The sequence below is a fragment of the Plecotus auritus genome (assembly GCF_963455305.1).
Source record: "Plecotus auritus genome assembly, chromosome: 6".
Lineage (NCBI taxonomy): Eukaryota > Metazoa > Chordata > Mammalia > Chiroptera > Vespertilionidae > Plecotus > Plecotus auritus.
In genome coordinates this window covers 73,852,851-73,859,832 of record NC_137773.1, presented here as the reverse complement: position 1 = coordinate 73,859,832, position 6,982 = coordinate 73,852,851, and the positions used below count along the sequence as shown (strand labels likewise).

The 6,982-nt window shown below is 36.7% G+C and overlaps 1 pseudogene across 1 annotated transcript; it reads left to right on the top strand.

Annotated features, from left to right (window-relative positions):
- The first annotated feature begins 2,363 nt into the window (after nt 1–2,363).
- Nucleotides 2,364–3,025, top strand: LOC308251244 (U2 small nuclear ribonucleoprotein B''-like; annotated as a pseudogene). The gene has a single exon. The product of its transcript is annotated as a U2 small nuclear ribonucleoprotein B''-like (transcript).
- Nucleotides 3,026–6,982: the final 3,957 nt, after the last annotated feature.

Genomic DNA, 6,982 nt, shown 5'->3' with positions numbered 1-6,982 from the left:
TTGATGGTGCATTTTGGTTTGCAACATCTTCCAATACTTTAAATTATTTGCTGCTTATTACAACTTTGTAACAGGGAACACAAAAAATATTTTTATTAATCTCATTTTCTCAGATGAGAATTTGAGGCCTCAGAAAGATTTCATGACTCATCCAGGGTCACATAATTTATAGAGCAAGAATTTAAAACCAAGTCTTCTGACCATGAGTTCTATAGTTATTCCAACATATGAAAATCCTCCTGCATTTTGAATGTTCCACACAGAATAATGAATCCTAAACGCAGATAATAGGACAGCCTTCATGTCTGTTGTTTTAGAAGCCACCCAGCATATGAAATAGAGGCAGTGGAGAGAAAAAGATAATCCACACTATTTTCCATCCTCATCTTCCTCATTGTTTTCTTGATGTTTGATAATTTTTTTACATAGAAATAAATTTAATAAAAATGTATCATTTAAGAAAATACATTTGTCTTCACTATGCATTATAAATTTATTCTTCTACTTGTATTGTCCTGATTAATATTTACATTTATCCAGTTTTGTCTAAGATAAAGTAAAATATAGCAGAATTTGGATCAGTCTTACACCAGATTTTTTAAAAATTCATTAAAGCATAAATAAAAGGTATTGAAGGTGCCCAGTGGCTGCTTCTTACTATAGTTCAATATATAATGGCCCACTTTGACAGATAAATGCCTGATATTTTACAAAATTGTCTATTTTCTCAGTAAAGCATGATATTTGTTTTTTTTTCTTTATTGATTAAGGTATTACATATGTGTCCTTATCCCCCCTTTCTCCCCCCACCTACTCACTCATGCCCTCACCCCCCTGGTGTCTGTGTCCATTGGTTAGGCTTATATGCATGCATACAAGTCTTTTGGTTGATCTCTCCCGCTTACCCCCACCCTCCCCTACCTTCCCTCTGAGGTTTGACAGTCTGATCAATGCTTCTCTGTCTCTGGATCTGTTTTTGTTCATCAATTTATGTCGTTCATTATATTCCACAAATGAGTGAGATAATGTGATATTTATCTTTCTCTGACTGGCTTATTTTGCTTAGCATAATGCTCTCCAGTTCCATCCATGATGTTGCAAATGGTAAGAATTCCTTCTTTTTCACCACAGCATAGTATTCCATTGTGTAGATGTACCACAGTGTTTTAATCCACTCATCTGCTGGTGGGCACTTAGGCTTTTCAAATCTTAGCTATGGTAAATTGTGCTGCTATGAACATAGGGGTGCATGTATCCTTTCTGACTGGTGTTTCTAGCTGTGTGATCCCACTGCTAGGAATATATCCCAAGATATCTGTTTTTGGGGGGGTTTTTTTGCACATGGCTCTCAAATTACAAATATGTTTAATTACAAATCTGTTCTGATTGCTGGTAATGTTATGGATGGGATGATTAAAAGAACATTTGAATGATAATGTTTTCCTTGTATGCAACTCAAGAAAGAAAGTTGAAAGAGAATATACCCATGATTCAAACTCTACGTTTCTTTTAGGGAAAAGAGGCAATATTGGATCCATCATTTTGGATCAATGTCACAGGATAAAATACAGGATTTAATATGAATGATCCGCTATCACCAAACTATGAGGCCAATCCAAAGTAACTGGGCTGTCAGCCCTACAAAGACCACTGTTCTTCAGTGCAGACCATGCAACAGGTAGCAAAGTTTGAAGCTCCCACTAACCAGAGGAACCAGCATCAATTTTTTTTGTAAAATTTAAAATTTAATATTTTAGAAATAACATTGAAACAGAAATCACATGCAAAATCAAAACACTGCAATTTCTTATAAATTTTATGGAATAGTTTTGATTTTATTTTAAATGCCGATTAGGAGTTTGGAACAATATCATCTTACCTAATAATAGACAAACATGTAAATTGACTGTACCTCCGCTATGCCCACAGCCAATCAGAGTGAGTATGCAAATTAGAAGGCCAAAGATGGCAGTCGCCCAGCTGCTCCAGGCGTGGAGTGGCCAGGCGGGGCAGGATGCCTGCTATAAGAGGGAGGGCTGGGGGTGGGCGAAGGGATCTACAGGAGCGGAGTGCCGCAGTGAAGACAAGACTGCAAACTCCGGAGTCTGCAGCGAAGACTAAGACGGCAGACTCTGGCCGGATTGAAGGCCTGGGTCCTGGGTACCGGAGGAAAACTGATGCTGGAAGCCAAGGGAAGGAAGGCCTATTGCACGAATCTCTTTGTGCAACAGGCCTCTAGTATTTCCAATACTTATTAAGACTGTAGGCTTATAGAACACTAAGTATTTCCAATACTTATTAAGACTGTAGGCTTATAGAACACTATGCAGACCTCGGACTACTTGAACAGTTTAACCCAAAAGATGGATGTCAGACCAAACCACACAATTTATATCAATAATATGAATGACAACATTTTAAAAAGAAGAATTGAAGAGATCCCTATATGCTCTGTTTTCTGACTTTGGCATGTGGTAGGTATTGTGGCATTAAAGAGCATGAAGATGAGGTAGCAAGCCTTTGGTATATTTAAAGAACTGGGCTCACCCAAGAATGCCTTGAGACAGTTACAAGGATTTCCATTTGATGGTAAACCAATGCAAATCCAGTATACAAAAACAAATTCAGGTATAATATCTAAAACACGTGGCACTTTTGCTGACAAAGAAGAGAAAAACGCCAAAAACTGTGGTACAGACAGCAATAACTGCATAAGCCTGGTCAGGTAACACCAACTTCATCTAACACCCAAGGAAATGCAACACCACATCCTCAGGTACCTGATTACCCTCCAAACTGTAGTTTATTCCTTAATAATTTACCAGAAGAGACTAATGAAGTGATATTACCCATGCTGTTTAATCAGTTCCCTGGTTTCAAGGAAGTATGTTTGGTACTTGAGAGGCATGACATTACATTTGTTGAATTTGAAAATGATGGACAGGCTGGAGCTGTCAGGGATGCTTCACAAGGATTTAAGATCACACTGTGTAATGCCACAAAGATCACCTATGCTAAGAAATAACATTTGGGAAAGTTGTCCTTAAAGGACTTGGTGTTATTTATAGTGTTTGTTTTGATAGGCCATTTTAATAGTTGAGGGTGGGAGGAAGTGAAAATGAAATTTTTGTGCAGGTTTTTAAAAATTACCTAGTCTTTCTTCAGCCTTAAGTAACTATGAACTGTAAAGACCTTAATTCTATATAATAAACTTATACTTATATTTTAAAAAAATAAAAACAAAACAAAAAAAGCCCACAACTCTATAGGTCCTTCCCAGCCTCATAATTTTACCCTTCTGTATTCCTTGTCTTGAACGTATAAATGTTCTCTAATGAAAAAGAGCATCCATACATTAGGGTCAGAATCTTAGCAAGTGGAAGAATAGGATTCACACATAGAACTTGAGTTCCTTATAAGTCCCATTTCTGGAACAAGACAAGAAAGTAATTGAGATGGCCTTAATGTTTTCCTCAACTTGACTGAACTTTAGACAGCTTCTTCCTGACTCTAGGTCCTTCACCTCCCTTTTCTTACACCATTTGCTTTAGAAAACTTGTAATTATAAATTATTTCTCTATCCTTCTGAGATATAAATCTGTATACCTTTTATTTCCTTTTCTGTTTTATTATATTGCTAGGACTTCTAGAAAAACATTGAGGAAAATCTTTGACCTATTCCTAATATCAGGGAAAAGTATCTAATTTCTCACTATTAACAAAGACATTAGCTATAGGTTTTTTGTAGATGCTCTTTATCAAGTTGAGGAAGTTACCCAAATTCAAACTTTTAAATATGCCTCATTATGAATGGATATAATGAATATTAATTGTCTTTTGAACTCTATGGTATATTTGATATATAGTATATTTAGTAAAATGATAATATAAAAATTAAAGTACTTTCAAAATATATTTAAATTGTTCCTTGGACAACTTCTAAGCATGAAAAAAAAATCTTGCTACTATTTCTTTTTATTGCTAAAATAACTATTTTCATGGTTTTTAATATTTTCAGGAGAGAATTTAAAAACTAACAACCAAACTAACCACTTAGTGCATAAAACACAGTCACCCGTTCTTGGTTCAGAGTTTGAATTTGTAATAGATTGAGAAGTGGTAAAATCCTGAACTATCATCTCTTCAAAGCACATGTATTCATTTCTAGGCACAAATGCAACCTAAGAAACCCAAATATCTATTGGTTATAGAAGGCATGAGACTAGATCCTAGAACCAGTATACACTTTCTCTTAAGAAATCCCTTTCTTGAGGAATTAACACTCCTGATTCTCTATCGTGTTACATATATTTAAGGTGTGCAAATATCAAATATCAGCTTCCTGCTTGAAGAATCCTGGCACCAAATTTGTACTAAACCATAGGAACTTAATTTTATCAGTAGGAAAATTCTTTTTTCTCCCAGGTTCATATAATGAGAATAAGCACATCTCTTAACAAAAGAATAGGTAAAATTTTTAAATAGGTAGGGGAAATAGAATAATATGCAAGAAGGGCAACTTTCATACTACAGAGGTACCACAGTGCATTTTCAAATTCTTTAATCCTTAAAATTTTCAAATGAGTCAAACAAGTAACTAACACACAAATATGATCAGAATAAGACATCATATATTTGATCACTAAACTAAAATTAGAACCAAACTGGGTTTAACTTAAGATGAAGAAGTCAATACCCTGAAGGTTTAACCAATTCTTGAAGATTTAAAAATCCCTGGATTAGATGGAATAATGATGATGATTCTGTTTACCCAGCCTTGAAAAAAATTAAGATGCCACTTCTCAGAAATATGAAATGTACAATGCATTATTGTTGGTGCAGTTATATGGGGAAGATAAAAAACAAAGGGGATGTGGCCAGGAATCACAGGACAAGGCTGACATGCCTGACAGCTGTCCAGTGAAGACAGAGTGGTCCAGCTGGCAACCAACTCATGACTTGAACAGCCTCATAAAATGAGTATGTTCTTTTCTCTCCTTTCAAAGAGAATTGCTGTGAAGGCATTTCAAGAACACAGCATCCACCCTTTTCTGTGTTTTTTTTAAGCTCTCCAGAGTGTGACTCCATATTACCTCTCTTGGTAGGTAGCAGATACATGCTCTACAGTATAATAGCTCAGAGCAATTTGCCTCTGCTATATGGTGTGAGGCTCCCTATGAGCCCTGTGGTCTTTAATTTTAAAAGGTTGCACATGACATTTTCAAAAGGTGAAAAGGAGCAAAATGGGATTCACTGAAAAGAGAATTATATGTATCCTTCAAAGTGAACATGGGCATAAATTAGAATATTATGTCTTCTAACACCTCATGACACTCAAAGCAAATAAAACTTTAAAAGACTCACAAGTCTCTGCTTATTACACATTCATTGAACGAGGAACTAAAGAATCATTCCTTTGTTTCAATATCAGATATCTGAAACCTTGTAATAGACTTTAATCAATTCCAGAATGGTATTTAAATGTGAAAACAAGATTGAGTCTCCTTTTGAAGGAAAAATACAATAAATAGAACCAAAAGATTTCTTTATGTTGTTGTTTCATTGATAGCTTTTACACAGCCCACAAACTCTTCACAATGAACTATCAATAAAGTTCAGCTTCTAAATGTCCCCCAGCATGGGGTTACATGCTGAGCTATGGGCCCTGAAAAGATTGATCCCATCTTGAGATTCAAGGAAGGCCGTGAATCCTAGCTCCTAGATTTCTAGGTAGTCAGAAATAGCATTTATTTGCAGGTTTCTGAATCTCTTCCTGGCTATAAGCAAAGTTCAACAGCCAGAAAAGACAAGGCAGCAAAAACACTTCAGTGTGAGCTCTAATCTTAGGGTAAGGTTATTTGCCTTCTGCCAGATTTTAATCACCACACTGGGCCTACTCTTGGGAAGAGATTATTTCTTATTAACCTAGTAATTGCAAATGCCAAGAGTACTAGTTCTCAAAGGCACTCCCGCCATCAGGGTTTGATAGAATGCACATTCCAGGCTCCACAGTTAATGATTCTACTTCAGGTATCTGGGATGAAGTCCAGGGAAGTGGAAACTGAACAAACTCCTACAAGCAATTTGTAAACCATTTGGAAAAACATTGGACACTTGCTTAGGAAAGCTATCTCAACAAATTCTTTGCTTGCTGATGACTAAGTATTCACATACCTACTCTAACCATTTATCACTGCTATTAGAAAGTATTAAACCAGTAAGAAAGGCCAGTTTGTCACCCGTAGTTTTACAAAAAACTAGTCATTTAGTTAAATATTAACTTTTCTTCCATTCTGCAATTCAAATATATCTTTTATTTTAAAACGTAAGCACGTATAAGATCTGTGAGCCTAACCAATACCTCTAATATTTAATGTAATCAGTTCAGTGAGCATGGAACAACAGTCATCAACAATGAGCATGGAGGAAAAAAGTGCACAGAATATTTTTGGATTCCTTCAAAGCACATGAACTGCTTTACAAGGACAAATACAAGGTGTGGCAACAGTAGGTTTACAATTGTTCATATGGAAAATAATACAATAATCTACACTAATAAAAGAGAAACATGCAAATTGATCATACTTCTGATACGCCCACAAGCCACACCCACCAGCCAATCAGGAGTGAATATGCAAATTAACCCAACCAAGATGGCTGTGACCACGGAGAGAGCAGGAGGTTTGGGTTTTCTGGCCTCCGCTCAAGGCTACAAAGTTTCAATTATAGAAGATAAATAAATCCCAACAAAAATGGCAGCAGCCACAGACCTGGAGAAAGCAGGAGGCTTGGGTTGCCCCGGCGATGGAGGAAGCCAAGCTTCCTGGCCAGCCCTGGCCTATGCTCAAGGCTACAAAGTTTCAATTATAAAAGATAAATAAATCCCAGATACCAGGGCCTCTGCTTGGGTCACCGGGGGGCATGGCCAGCCTGCAAACCACCACAGGCCCCTCGCCCAGGCCACCCCATGCCCCAAGGGATC